Raw genomic sequence first — 16462 nt, 5'->3', positions numbered from 1 at the left:
TTTCCATTAGCACCGATAAATTTGAATCTTGACAAGTTCTTGGAAGAAAAAATTGATTCACATATAGCCTATCATGTATGAACATTATTGGGATTCAAACTATACATAGATGGCCAACACGTGTGCAAGGGGGTCCTCTAATGTGCACTAGTTTCCATTAGCACTGATAAATTTGAATCTTTACAAGTTCTCGGAAAAAATTGCTTCACACATATGCCCTATCATGTATGAACATTATTGGGATTCATATTATATATAGATGGCCAACACTTGTGCAAGGGGGTCCTCTAATTCTTGGGGATTTCAATCTCTCTCTCTCTCGATCTATCGTTGGGGCCAGAACAACACACATATGCATGCACTTTATGCGCAAAGGCGCGGGTGCCTCTAATAATTCATGTGTGTGCGTATATTTGAACATATTCTTGGGGATTTCAATCTCTATCTCTCGATCTATATATCGTTGGTGGCCAAAAAACACACATATATACGCATGCACTTTATGCGCAAAGGCGCGGGTGCCTCTAATAATGTGTGTGCGCACTCGATCGATGATCCCTAAACCTTAAACCATAAAACCCTAAACCCTAATCCCTAATCCCTAAACACCCTAAACACTAAACCCTGCACCCTAAACACTAAACCCTAAACCCAAAAACCTAAACACTAAACCCTAAAACCTAAACCCTAGACCCTAAACCCTAATTAACCCTAACCCTAACCCTAAAACCCTAGCTAGATAACCCTAAACCCTAAACCCTAATTAAACCCTACATATATATATATAGGTGATACGTCTCAAACGTATCTATAATTTCTTATGTTCCATGCCACATTATTGATGATATCTACATGTTTTATACACATTATATGTCGTATTTATGCATTTTCTGGCACTAACCTATTAACAAGATGCCGAAGAGCCGATTCTTTGTTTTCTGCTGTTTTTGGTTTCAGAAATCCTACAAAGGAAATATTCTCGGAATTGGACGAAATCAACGCCCAGGGTCCTATTTTTGCACGAAGCTTCCAGAAGACCGAGGGGGAAAGGAAGTGGGGCCACGAGGCACCGCCACACTAGGGCGGCGCGGCCCAGGTCTTGGCCGCGCGGCCCTAGCATGTGGGGCCCTCGTGTGGCCCCCCCGCGTTGCCCTTCCGCCTAGTTAAAGCCTCCGTCGCGAAACCCCCAGTACCGAGAGCCACGATACGGAAAACCTTACTGAGACGCCGCCGCCGCCAATCCCATCTCGGGGGATTCAGGAGATCGCCTCCGGCACCCTGCCGGAGAGGGGAATCATCTCCCGGAGGACTCTTCACCGCCATGGTCGCCTCCGGAGTGATGAGTGAGTAGTTCACCCCTGGACTATGGGTCCATAGCAGTAGCTAGATGGTCGTCTTCTCCTTATGTGCTTCATTGTTGGATCTTGTGAGCTGCCTAACATGATCAAGATCATCTATCTGTAATGCTATATGTTGTGTTTGTCGGGATCCGATGGATAGAGAATACTATGTTATGTTAATTATCAATCTATTACCTATGTGTTGTTTATGATCTTGCATGCTCTCCGTTATTAGTAGAGGCTCTGGCCAAGTTTTTGCTCTTAACTCCAAGAGGGAGTATTTATGCTCGATAGTGGGTTCATGCCTCCATTAAATGCAGGACGGTGACAGAAAGTTCTAAGGTTGTGGATGTCTTTGTTGCCACTAGGGATAAAACATTGATGCTATGTCCAAGGATGTAGTTGTTGATTACATTACGCACCATACTTAATGCAATTGTCTGTTGTTTGCAACTTAATACCGGAAGGGGTTCGGATGATAACCTGAAGGTGGACTTTTTAGGCATAGATGCATGCTGGATAGCGGTCTATGTACTTTGTCATAATGCCCAATTAAATCTCACAATACTTATCATATCATGTATGTGCATTGTCATGCCCTCTCTATTTGTCAATTGCCCGACTGTAATTTGTTCACCCAACATGCTATTTATCCTATGGGAGAGACACCTCTAGTGAACTGTGGACCCCGGTCCTATTCTTTACATCGCATACAATCTACTGCAATTGTTCTTTACTGTTCTTCGCAAACAATCATCTTCCACACAATACGGTTAATCCTTTGTTACAGCAAGCCGGTGAGATTGACAACCTCACTGTTTCATTGGGGCAAAGTACTTTGGTTGTGTTGTGCAGGTTCCACGTTGGCGCCGGAATCCCTGGTGTTGCACCGCACTACATCCCTCCGCCATCAACCTTCAATGTGCTTCTTGGCTCCTCCTGGTTCGATAAACCTTGGTTTCTTTCTGAGGGAAAACTTGCTACTGTCTGCATCACACCTTCCTCTTGGGGTTCCCAACAGACGCGTGTCAACTGCACGCATCAAGCTCTTTTTCTGGCGCCGTTGCCGGGGAGATCAAGACACGCTGCAAGGGGAGTCTCCACAATCCAATCTCTTTACTTTGTTTTTGTCTTGCTTTACTTTATTTACTACTTTGTTTGCTGCATTATATCAAAACACAAAAAAATTAGTTGCTAGCTTTACTTTATTTACTGTCTTGCTCTCTATATCAAAAACACAAAAAAATTAGTTACTTGCATTTACTTTATCTAGTTTGCTTTATTTACTACTGCTAAAATGAATACTCCTGAAAACACTAAGTTGTGTGACTTCACAAACACAAATAATAATGATTTCCTGTGCACACCTATTGCTCCACCTGCTACTACAGCAGAATTCTTTGAAATTAAACCTGCTTTACTTAATCTTGTTATGAGAGAGCAATTTTCTGGTGTTAGTTCTGATGATGCTGCTGCCCATCTCAATAATTTTGTTGAACTATGTGAAATGCAAAAGTATAAAGATGTAGATGGTGATATTATAAAATTGAAATTGTTTCCTTTCTCATTAAGAGGAAGAGCTAAAGATTGGTTGCTATCTTTGCCTAAGAATAGTATTGATTCATGGACTAAATGTAAGGATGCTTTTATTGGTAGATATTATCCTCCTGCTAAAATTATATCTTTGAGAAGTAGCATAATGAATTTTAAGCAATTAGATAATGAACATGTTGCTCAAACATGGGAGAGAATTAAATCTTTGGTAAAGAATTGCCCAACCCATGGACTGACTACTTGGATGATCATCCAAACCTTCTATGCAGGACTAAATTTTTCTTCGCGGAACCTATTGGATTCAGCTGCTGGAGGTACCTTTATGTCCATCACTTTGGGGGCGGCTACAAAGCTTCTTGATAATATGATGATAAATTACTCTGAATGGCACACGGAAAGAGCTCCACAAGGTAAGAAGGTAAATTCTGTTGAAGAAACCTCTTCCTTGAGTGATAATATTGATGTGATTATGTCTATGCTTGTGAATGGTAGATCTAATGTTGATCCAAATAATGTTCCTTTATCTTCATTGGTTGCTCAAGAAGAAAATGTTGATGTGAACTTCATGAAAAGTAATAATTTCAACAACAATGCTTATAGGAATAATTCTGGTAACAACTATAGGCCATATCCTGCTGTTAATGGTAATGGTTATGGTAATTCTTATGGGAATTCTTACAACAATAATAGGAGTGTACCCCCTGGTCTTGAAGCCATGCTTAAAGAATTTATTAGTACACAAACTGCTTTTAACAAATCTGTTGAGGAAAAGCTTGATAAAATTGATACTCTTGCTTCTAAGGTTGATAGACTTGCCTCTGATGTTGATCTTTTAAAATTGAAAGTTATGCCTAATAAGGATATTGATAATAAGATTACTACTACAGCAAATGCCATCCAAGTTAGAATTAATGAGAATATAAGATTAATGGCTGAATTGCGAGCTAGGTGGGATAGAGAAGAAAATGAAAAACTTGCTAAAGAGAATAATATAGCTAAAGTTTGGACTATTACCACCACTAGTAATGTTAATGCTCCACATGTTGCTGCACCTCCTACTAATAATGGTGAAAGAATTGGTGTTGGCAATGTTTCCACTTCTAATGCAAAGCCTGCAAAACTGCCTGAAATTGCTAAAACTGCTGAAACTGCCTGTGATAAAACTGCTGAAATTTTTTCCAACATTGGGGATGATGATCCCATTGTTGTAGCTCATAATGATTTAGATTTTGATGATTGCCACATCTCTGAAGTTATAAAGTTCTTACAAAAACTTGCTAAGAGTCCCAACGCTAGTGCTATAAATTTGGCCTTTACAAAACATATTACAAATGCTCTCATAAAAGCTAGAGAAGAGAAACTAAAACTTGAAACCTCTATTCCTAGAAAGTTAGAAGATGGTTGGGAGCCTATCATTAAGATGAGGGTCAATGATTTTGATTGTAATGCTTTATGTGATCTTGGTGCAAGTATTTCTGTTATGCCTAAGAAAGTCTATGATATGCTTGACTTGCCACCATTGAAAAATTGTTATTTGGATGTTAATCTCGCTGATAATGCTAAAAAGAAACCTTTGGGGAGAGTTGATAATGTTCGCATTATGGTTAACAATAACCTTGTCCCCGTTGATTTTGTTGTCTTGGATATTGAATGCAATGCATCTTGTCCCATTATATTGGGAAGACCTTTTCTTCGAACCGTTGGTGCTACTATTGATATGAAGGAAGGTAATATTAAATATCAATTTCCTCTCAAGAAAGGTATGGAACACTTCCCTAGAAAAAGAATGAAGTTACCTTATGATTCTATTATTAGAACAAATTATGATGTCGATGCTTCATCTCTTGATAACACTTGATATACACTTTCTGCGCCTAGCTGAAAGGCGTTAAAGAAAAGCGCTTATGGGAGACAACCCATGTTTTTACTCCAGTACTTTGTTTTATATTTGAGTCTTGGAAGTTGTTTACTACTGTAGCAACCTCTCCTTATCATGTTTTTGTGCCAAGTAAAGTCTCTATGGTAAAGTTGATGCTAGATTTGGATTGCTGCACAGAAACAGCATTGCTGTCTATCACGAATTCGCGCAGAAGTCTCTGTAAAAAAATCAAAAAAATCTGCAAATTTACGTGCGTGATCCTCAGATATGTACACAACTTTCATTAGTTTTGAGTTTTTCCGTTTGAGCAAGTTAAGTGCCCCTTCCAGGTTCGTCTTTACGGACTGTTCTGTTTTTGACAGATTCTGCCTTTTATTTCGCATTGCCTCTTTTGCTATGTTGGATGAATTTCTTTGATCCATTAATGTCCAGTAGCTTTGTGCAATGTCCAGAAGTATTAATAATGATTGTGTCACCTCTGAACATGTGAATTTTTGATTGTGCACTAACCCTCTAATGAGTTTGCTTGAAGTTTGGTGTGAAGGAAGTTTTCAAGGGTCAAGAGAGGAGTATGATATACTAAGATCAAGAGGAGTGAAAGCTCTAAGCTTGGGGATGCCCCGGTGGTTCACCCCTGCATATTTTAAGAAGACTCAAGCGTCTAAGCTTGGGGATGCCCAAGGCATCCCCTTCTTCATCGACAACATCATCAGGTTCCTCCCCTGAAACTATATTTTTATTCAGTCACATCTTATGTACTTTGCTTGGAGCGTCTGTTTGTTTTTGTTTTTGTTTTTGTTTTTGTTTTTGTTTTTGTTTGAATAAAATGGATCCTAGCATTCATTGTGTGGGAGAGAGACACGCTCCGCTGTTGCATATGGACAAATATGTCCTTAGGCTTTACTCATAGTATTCATGGCGAAGGTTGAATCTTCTTCGTTAAATTGTTATATGGTTGGAATCGGGAAATGCTACATGTAGTAATTCTAAAATGTCTTGGATAATTTGATACTTGGCAATTGTTGTGCTCATGTTTAAGCTCTTGCATCATATACTTTGCACCCATTAATGAAGAAATACATAGAGCTTGCTAAAATTTGGTTTGCATATTTGGTCTCTCTAAAGTCTAGATAATTTCTAGTATTGAGTTTTGAACAACAAGGAAGACGGTGTAGAATCTTATAATGTTTACAATATGTCTTTTATGTGAGTTTTGCTGCACCGGTTCATCCTTGTGCTTGTTTCAAATAAACCTTGCTAGCCTAAACCTTGTATCGAGAGGGAATACTTCTCATGCATCCAAAATCCTTGAGCCAACCACTATGCCATTTGTGTCCACCATACCTACCTACTACATGGTATTTCTCCGCCATTCCAAAGTAAATTGCTTGAGTGCTACCTTTAAATTTCCATCATTCGCCTTGCAATATATAGGTCATGGGACAAAATAGCCTTAAAAACTATTGTGGTATTGAATATGTACCTATGCACTTTATCTCTTATTAAGTTGCTTGTTGTGCGATAACCATGTTCCTGGGGACGTCATCAACTACTCTTTGTTGAATATCATGTGAGTTGCTATGCATGTCCGTCTTGTCTGAAGTAAGGGAGATCTACCACTTAATGGTTAGAGCATGCATATTGTTAGAGAAGAACATTGGGCTGCTAACTAAAGCCATGAATCATGGTGGAAGTTTCAGTTTTGGACATATATCCTCAATCTCATATGAGAACACTAATTGTTGCTACATGCTTATGCATTAAAGAGGAGTCCATTATCTGTTGTCCATGTTGTCCCGGTATGGATGTCTAAGTTGAGAATAATCAAAAGCGAGAAATCCAAAATGCGAGCTTTCTCCTTAGACCTTTGTACAGGCGGCATGGAGGTACCCCTTTGTGACACTTGGTTAAAACATGTGTATTGCGATGATCCCGGTAGTCCAAGCTAATTAGGACAAGGTGCGGGCACTATTAGTATACTATGCATGAGGCTTGCAACTTGTAAGATATAATTTACATGATACATATGCTTTATTACTACCGTTGACAAAATTGTTTCATGTTTTCAAACTAAAAGCTCTAGCACAAATATAGCAATCGATGCTTTCCTCTTTGAAGGACCTTTCTTTTACTTTTATGTTGAGTCAGTTCACCTATCTCTCTCCACCTCAAGAAGCAAACACTTGTGTGAACTGTGCATTGATTCCTACATACTTGCATATTGCACTTGTTATATTACTTTACATTGACAATATCCATGAGATATACATGTTATAAGTTGAAAGCAACCGCTGAAACTTAATCTTCCTTTGTGTTGCTTCAATACCCTTACTTTGATTTATTGCTTTATGAGTTAACTCTTATGCAAGACTTATTGATGCTTGTCTTGAAGTACTATTCATGAAAAGTCTTTGCTTTATGATTCATTTGTTTACTCATGTCATTACCATTGTTTTGATCGCTGCATTCATTACATATGCTTACAATAGTATGATCAAGGTTATGATGGCATGTCACTCCAGAAATTATCTTTGTTATCGTTTACCTACTCGAGGGCGAGTAGGAACTAAGCTTGGGGATGCTTGATACGTCTCAAACGTATCTATAATTTCTTATGTTCCATGCCACATTATTGATGATATCTACATGTTTTATACACATTATATGTCGTATTTATGCATTTTCCGGCACTAACCTATTAACAAGATGCCGAAGAGCCAGTTGCTGTTTTCTGCTATTTTTGGTTTCAGAAATCCTACAAAGGAAATATTCTCGGAATTGGACGAAATCAACGCCCAGGGTCCTATTTTTGCACGAAGCTTCCAGAAGACCGAGGGGGAAAGGAAGTGGGGCCACGAGGCGCCGCCACACTAGGGCGGCGCGGACCAGGTCTTGGCCGCGCGGCCCTAGCGTGTGGGGCCCTCGTGTGGCCCCCCGCGTTGCCCTTCCGCCTACTTAAAGCCTCCGTCGCGAAACCCCCAGTACCGAGAGCCACGATACGGAAAACCTTACTGAGACGCCGCCGCCGCCAATCCCATCTCGGGGGATTCAGGAGATCGCCTCCGGCACCCTGCCGGAGAGGGGAATCATCTCCCGGAGGACTCTTCACCGCCATGGTCGCCTCCGGAGTGATGAGTGAGTAGTTCACCCCTTGACTATGGGTCCATAGCAGTAGCTAGATGGTCGTCTTCTCCTTATGTGCTTCATTGTTGGATCTTGTGAGCTGCCTAACATGATCAAGATCATCTATCTGTAATGCTATATGTTGTGTTTGTCGGGATCCGATGGATAGAGAATACTATGTTATGTTAATTATCAATCTATTACCTATGTGTTGTTTATGATCTTGCATGCTCTCCGTTATTAGTAGAGGCTCTGGCCAAGTTTTTGCTCTTAACTCCAAGAGGGAGTATTTATGCTCGATAGTGGGTTCATGCCTCCATTAAATGCAGGACGGTGATGAAAGTTCTAAGATTGTGGATGTGCTGTTGCCACTAGGGATAAAACATTGATGCTATGTCCAAGGATGTAGTTGTTGATTACATTACGCACAATACTTAATGCAATTGTCTGTTGTTTGCAACTTAATACCGGAAGGGGTTCGGATGATAACCTGAAGGTGGACTTTTTAGGCATAGATGCATGCTGAATAGCGGTCTATGTACTTTGTCGTAATGCCCAATTAAATCTCACAATACTTATCATATCATGTATGTGCATTGTCATGCCCTCTCTATTTGTCAATTGCCCGACTGTAATTTGTTCACCCAACATGCTATTTATCCTATGGGAGAGACACCTCTAGTGAACTGTGGACCCCGGTCCTATTCTTTACATCGCATACAATCTACTGCAATTGTTCTTTACTGTTCTTCGCAAACAATCATCTTCCACACAATACGGTTAATCCTTTGTTACAGCAAGCCGGTGAGATTGACAACCTCACTGTTTCGTTGGGGCAAAGTACTTTGGTTGTGTTGTGCAGGTTCCACGTTGGCGCCGGAATCCCTGGTGTTGCGCCGCACTACATCCCTCCGCCATCAACCTTCAACGTGCTTCTTGGCTCCTCCTGGTTCGATAAACCTTGGTTTCTTTCTGAGGGAAAACTTGCTACTGTCTGCATCACACCTTCCTCTTGGGGTTCCCAACGGACGTGTGTCAACTGCACGCATCAATAGGCCAACGACACTTAATTGCGCATCAAGCAGGCGACCAACTAATTGGCGCTGATAAATTAATTAACTTGAATTTTGACAAGTTCTCTCGAATGAAAACACATTTGATTAAGTTGCCTCATAATATATATACAATTAGTGTGCATGCGCGCATGGCATACCTTGCACATATCATTCGTGCATATATTTCAATATATATCTGAACATATTCTTAGGGATATATATATATATATATATATATATATATATATATATTTCAATCTCTCTCTCGATCTATATATCGTTGGTGGCCAAAAAACACACTTATATACGCATGCACTTTATGCGCAAAGGCGCGGGTGCCTCTAATAATATGTGTGTGCACTCGATCGATGATCCCAAACCTTAAACCCTAAAACCCTAATCCCTAATCCCTAATTAAACCCTAAACATACACCCTAAACACTAAACCCTAAACCCTAGACCCTAAACCCTAAACACTAAACCCTAAACCCTAAACCCTAAACACTAAACACTAAACCCTAACCCTAACCCCTAGCTAACCCTAAACCCTAATTAAACCCTACATATATAGGCCAACGACACTTAATTGCGCGGGTGCCTCTAATAATGTGTGTGCGCACTCGATCGATGATCCCTAAACCTTAAACCATAAAACCCTAAAACCCTAATCTCCCTAATCCCTAAACACCCTTAACACCCTAAACACTAACCCTAAACCCTAAACCCTGAACCCTAAACCCTAAACCGTAAACCCTAAACACTAAACCCTAAACACTAAACCCTAAACCTTTGGCCTAGACCCTAAACCCTGATTAACCCTGACCCTAACCCTAACCCCTGGGTAGCTAATTAACCCTAAACCCTAAACCCTAATTAAACCCTATATATATATATATATATATATATATATATATATATAGGCCAACGACACTTAATTTCCCATCAAGCAGGCGACCAACTAATTAGCGCTGATAAATTAATTAACTTGATTTTTGACAAGTTCTCTCGAATGAAAACACATTTGATTAAGTTGCCTCATAATATATATACAATTAGTGTGCACGCGCGCATGACATACCTTGCACATATCATTCATGCATATATTTCAATATATATTTGAACATATTCTTGGGGATATATGTATATTTCAATCTCTCTCTCTCTCGATCTATGTATCGTTGGTGGCCATGACACACGCTTATATACGCATGCACTTTATGCGCAAAGGCGCGGGTGCCTCTAATAATGTGTGTGTGCACTCGATCGATGATCCCTAAACCTTAAACCCTAAAACCCTAATCCCTAATCCCTAATTAAACCCTAAACACCCTAAACACTAAACCCTAAACCCTAGATCCTAAACCCTAAACCCTAAACACTAAACCCTAAACCCTAAACACTAAACGTACAATAAACCCTAGACCCTAAACTCTAATTAACCCTAACCCTAACCCTACCCTAGGTGTAGCTAACCCTAAACCCTAAACCCTAATTAAACCCTACATATATATATAGGCCAACGACACTTAATTGCGCATCAAGCAGGCGACCAACTAATTAGCGCCGATAAATTAATTAACTTGAATTTTGACAAGTTCTCGAATGAAAAACACGTACATTTGATTAAGTTGCCTCACAATATATATATAATTAGTGTGCATGCGCGCATGGCATACCTTGCATATCATTCGTGCATATATTTCAATATATATTTGAACATATTCTTGGGGATATATATATATTTCAATCTCTCTCTCTCGATCTATATATCGTTGGTGGCCAAGAAACACACTTATATATATATATATATATATATATATATATATATATATATATATATATATATATATATATATATGCATGCACTTTATGCGCAAAGGCGCGGGTGCCTCTAGCAATGTGTGTGTGCACTCGATCGATGATCCCTAAACCTTAAACCCTAAAACCCTAATCCCTAATCCCTAATTATACCCTAAACGTACACCCTAAACACTAAACCCTAAACCCTAGACCCTAAATCCTAAACACTACACCCTAAGCCCTAAACCCTAAACACTAAACCCTAAACCATAACCCTAGACCCAAAACCCTAAATCCTAAATATATTTCAACCTCTCTCTCTAGATCTATATATCGTTGGTGGCCAAGAAACACACTTATATATATATATACGCATGCACTTTATGCGCAAAGGCGCGGGTGCCTCTAATAATTAATGTGTGTGTGCACTCGATCGATGATCCCTAAACCTTAAACCCTAAAACCCTAATCCCTAATCCCTAATTATACCCTAAACGTACACCGGCCCTAAACACCCTAAACACTAAACCCTAAACCCTAGACCCTAAACCCTAAACACTACACCCTAAACCCTAAACACTAAACCCTAAACCTAGACCCTAAACCCTAATTAACCCTAACCCTAACCCTAAAACCCTAGCTAGATAACCCTAAACCCTAAACCCTAATTAAACCCTACACATATATATATAGGCCAACGATACTTAATTGCGCATCAAGCAGGCGACCAACTAATTAGCGCTGATAAATTAATTAACTTGAATTTCGACAAGTTCTCTCGAATGAAAACACATTTGATTAAGTTGCCTCATAATATATACTAGCAGGAGCTGGCACGGCGGCACGCCGTGCCCTTGCTGTGGCCGTGGTGAGAACTCTTGGGCCGAGGGTACATGAACTGGTTGAGCGGACAATTGTTTATCGTCTTGCATATTGCTGGTAGGATATTGAAGGGTAGACAGAGGGGAAATAAGATCTTTCAGTGAATGTCATGGTGTATTCAGATAGCGATATTGAAGGGTAGACAGAGGGAAAATAAGATGTTTGAGTGAATGTCATGGTCTATACAGAATAGCGAACCTATGTGCATCCACCGGTGTTACAACTGAACTTGTCAACGTCAGTGTAACACAATAGCCGATTCTTCATAGTAGGATAACCAATGGGGCAACTTGGACATAAATAGACTAATCATGGAAATAGATGTGCATAATGATCATACGTATAATTCAATTCGGAATAGGGGTGCGGTGTATGATCAAGCGTTCAGTCGACACAACAATACATGCCTGTTGCAGTTCAGAAGTTCAGAAGTTCGTTTCATAGATAGAACCTATATGATCATGAGATATGATCATACATATAATGCCTAAGCGCCATTGCACTCAATGCGACATGGGATTTTTCCCCATCCATCACCTCCGAAGATGGCCACTTTGGAGGAGCTCCGATTGCGCTCTCCTTTTCCGCCTTCCGTGCTGCTGGTGGTACTGGAGATCCTCTCGCAGCCTTGATCTCCTTCTGGTGTACCTGCAGGAGCACAATTATGTTACAGAGATCGGGAGAACAATTCTTTATCACAGAAGGAGAGGAGTCGGAGGAGCGGCGGGAGGTGCGCACAGGATGTTCCTTGCTAGGAGGAGTAGAAGCCAACAGTATTTCCAAATTCAGAAATGTGCACATGTATCAATATCAAACGGGGATAGTTGTTCCATTCTTGTATTACATGACCATTATGACCCATCTTTGTAGCTAGTAGCTACCCAGCATATGTTTGACATATATCTCAAGAAAAATATGCATATATGCTCTGTTAGTCTGACATAACCTTTTTTGCTTATTCGTATTATAGTTTGAACACACGCCATTTGTAGTCTAGATAAAAGGAGATCCTCAAGGTACAAATTGGAAAATATGAAACACAAGGCTCGACAAAGAAACACATCATCTTAGAAATCAATCTTCTTATAAGGACAATGGGGTTCATTTAGGCATAAAAAGGCCCTCTTCCCACGTCGGATAGGGTGTTTCTACACCCGGGTGCATATGCACCCTTTATTTGAAACACATATTAAATATATTTAAAAATGTTAGAAAAATACAAATAAAAATTCTTTGTGTATACCTTGACATGTTACATGCTTACAAAGTTGTTTCAGCAAAAACCGATATGTTTCATGCCTTGTGCAAAAAAGACAAATCTTAGGTGCTAAAATAGTCTATTTTTTGAGGCATTATTTGTCTTTTTTACATAGGGTACAAAAAATGTTGGTTTTATGTGAAAATTTACGTGCACACATAGAACATGTCTCTCTACATGCTAAAAAAATTTCCTAATTTTTTTACCGTTTGCAAATATGTTTTATACATACCGGGTGCATATGCACCCGGGATCAGATTTGGTTTTCCGCTCTTCTCACATGCTAAAAGATAGCATGTGAGGAAAATCAATCAGACATAGGATAAAGAGAGTGATCCTGATCCAGCTACTCTATGGAAGTTTGAAAGGTATAACAAAAAAAATAATTTCACCGTATTAAACTCTATCATCAGAAAGACAATCCGTTTCAAAAAAAAAAAAAGACAATGAATTCGTTTAAAACAGTTTCTTCAATACATGTATTTTACGTCTTGCCTAGGACAATCTGTCTACTATTCAGTTCCTTCAGTTGAGAACTGGGACTGCTGCAAATTTTCATTGTGATGACTTAGTTTGCAAGCGTTGTTTGAGAGTGGATGACTGTGAGAAGATACTAAGTTTCACAAAAAATACACTGGGAAGCTTGGGAAAGAGGCAAAACCAAGCGTGGCATTCAGTTCATAAATAGGGCCTAAATGATTTTGTGTTACAGGAACTTAAGCATCGAGTGCCTCTGGGCAGATCTGCCGGGAGCCATGAGAAGGAGGGGACACAAAAGATGTCCAGAATGCCCAGCAGCCCTGGGTTTAGGCGGACCAGAGGAGAGAACAACACGAAAAACCAAAGAACAGGGAAATTAAAGCATCGGCAAGGAAATAGCATGGACTAACTAAAAAAGGATGAATACCTGACCAGATGAAAGGACAACGGAGATGGCGACAGCGGCGACCACATAGCAGAACAGAAGCAGGATGTGTGCAGTCGCCGCGGGACTGTCTCACTATTCGACTCGTCAAGGAAGAAGAACGGATCGGTGACAGCAGCTAGTGACGAATGGAAGATTGGGGATTGACCTTGTACGTCACTGCTTCTTCAGTATGTACTATATACTGAAAATGAATCTTATCTGTGCTAGAACTCCGAGAGTAATCCGAATCTGAAACTGAAACTGAAACTATATGGCTTGATGATTGTTCTGAGAGTATTCTAAAAATAATACCTGAGGCTTTTTTTTCCCAGCTTAATAAGCAGTTGTGTATAAATAAACTATTCTGTGCGCATGTTAATTTATACCATTGTGTTCGAGGAAACAAAGAATTAAAGCCAGCAGGATAAAGTAATTTCAATGGTCTGAAATTTGGTTGTGATCTGCCTAACCCACTGAACTGACGATAAATTCAGTAATAAACACTACTTAACTGAAACAAACTGGCGTTGCCAAACTGGAATACTGAATTTCAACAATTCAACAGAATCTACAAACACAAAACCGCGTACTTCAGTGGTTGCCTTGCATAGAGAACTGATCCTAGAAACAAAACAAAAAAAAAACTCAGCTGTTTTGTTCAAGCGAGTAACAACATTAGAAAGATTGCTGATTGCCAGAAAAATACCAGAAGAAGGCAGCTTATTCCATGTTTTTTCCACACTCCAGCTTACTTCTCCCTCGTCTCTAGGCTCCCATGTATGTGAGGTAATGCTCTATTTTTATAGCATAGCAGAGGTGTATATATATTGGTGTATGGCAGGATAAGCTATAAGGTGGAATCGCAAGCCTTATGAACTAAGGAAAACCAAACGCTGGCATGAGGTAATGCTCTATAACAGAAGGCAACCATATAGCAAAACCGAGGGCCGGCGAGTGAGGCTAGTGGGCGAGCAGCTGCTTCCAATCGACGTTGTTGTCGCCTCTCTAGTCGCCACTGAGGGCCGGCGACCAAGCAGAGCACCGCCACATCCCCTGTTTTCATGGGCCACTACTCCCATCGTATCTCCACGGCATGCCATCTAGAGCAGCTACTCATGGCGATCTAATCGTCGACATTGCCCAAGGGGATAGAGTTGAGGACAGAGCTTGTGCAAAACATTGGATCCATCACCGTTACGGCACATCACCGAGCGCCTGCCTCACTGAACGGCGATGACACATCCGACCTCCCCCTGTGCCCTGAACTGGAACAGTGCCAGACACCCAGTGTGCAACCAACTGCCACAGCCACCGCCGCAGCAGAGTCAAAGACACCGGCAAGGAATCCCCAGCATATTGGCCCGAGATATTGTGTTGTTTCCGGCCACCAGTCAACCGCTGCTTCCGCTGTGAGATTGCCAAAGAGTTGGATGGCCTTAGAAAATTCACATATCCGCAAGAGGACTCCCAGACTGTATCCCAGACTGCACGGAAAGACCAAGAAAATCACAAACCCAATCAATCGTAAATAGCTAAGAATTTTACCCGCATCATCCCAGGTTTAATTGTACACGACAAGCGAAGATGAAATATTATGGCAAGTAACATGAGATATCATGTATCATGGACGAACCTGATTGAGAAGGGATTTCGATCTTACCAGCAACAGGAGAGAACGGGTCGGTCAGTGCTGGTGGGCACCGTCGGGTCCTCCACCGGCTTCAGCTTGCCGTCGCCTTGTGTCATGGTGACGGCCTGTCCGACCTCTTCGACGGCATCGGCCCTGCACATCGCCGGCCACCTGATGCCGCAGCCACCGCAGCAGCGGCATGGAAGACTTCGGCGAGGGCTCCTAGAGTTTCCTGCCGCCCGTCGCATCGGAGGAGATCAGACGGGAGGAGACCGGTGCAGGACGCTCAGCCATAGTCATGGGCAGACCGGTGTAGGTCGAGGGATAGAATCATAAAAACGCCATGGATGACGACCCCGCTGCCGCGGCCTCCCCCTCTCTCCGCCTTCAGCCGCTCGCCCGCTAGCCCCGAGAATCTCGAGGAGGGGCTCGACGGAGTTGCCCGTGGCACCGCCGGCCTCGGGTTTGGCCTGCCCGTGATGAAGCCACCCCGTTCTTGACGGGATCCCTGCAACGCAAGTAGATGGTGCCGGGTTCGTCGTCCTTCCAGTGGTGAAGGAGTGACGCGAGGGGATGAGCCGTCGCGAGGATGAGGATGCGACAGGACGGCGCAGAAGTTGCCGTGGGAGGAGGAAGCAGGAGACGTGGTGGTGGAGGGGATTTGGTGGGGTGAAAGAGTGATGGGGTGTGTGTGGTTGATTTTGTGGAGACCCCGACCACCCACGACCAGGTCATGCCGCGCGCCACCCTGTTAGCCACGCGCTCGCGCGCCCCTCCCCTTCTTCCCCGGGGAGTCTCGGCTATGGATGGCCACGGTGGGGAGCTGGAGAAATTCACGGCCCGGCCGGCGGCCTTGGGTAGACGGGGATGGGGATCAAGAGAAGAAAAGATGCGCGGAGAAATCCACTCCGGGGAAGCGGTACCACGGCGTGGCACGTGGGACTCGACGGGAGATTTCTAGAGCAAAGAGGGGTCAAAGCGGTGCAGACAAAACTTGAAACTAAAAAACTGATGCAAACTGCAAGAGCCACATG

General features: G+C 41.8%; 1 long non-coding RNA gene across 3 annotated transcripts; it reads right to left on the bottom strand.

Annotated features, from left to right (window-relative positions):
- Window positions 1-11939: 11939 nt before the first annotated feature.
- Window positions 11940-15821, bottom strand: LOC127342260 (uncharacterized). Of its 3 annotated transcripts, XR_007876463.2 has the most exons (4): window positions 15459-15821; window positions 14505-15270; window positions 13799-14419; window positions 11940-12281 (listed from the first exon to the last, which is right to left on the bottom strand). It is a non-coding gene; the product is annotated as an uncharacterized lncRNA (long non-coding RNA). The 3 variants fall into 3 exon arrangements; XR_007876462.2 differs by having other exon boundaries at window positions 11940-14419; XR_007876464.2 differs by having other exon boundaries at window positions 11940-14413.
- Window positions 15822-16462: the final 641 nt, after the last annotated feature.

The sequence above is a fragment of the Lolium perenne genome, chromosome 3 (assembly GCF_019359855.2).
Source record: "Lolium perenne isolate Kyuss_39 chromosome 3, Kyuss_2.0, whole genome shotgun sequence".
In the NCBI taxonomy this organism is placed as follows: Eukaryota; Viridiplantae; Streptophyta; class Magnoliopsida; order Poales; family Poaceae; genus Lolium; species Lolium perenne.
Note: the sequence above shows the minus strand (reverse complement) of the source record. Positions and strands in the feature narration are given on the sequence as shown.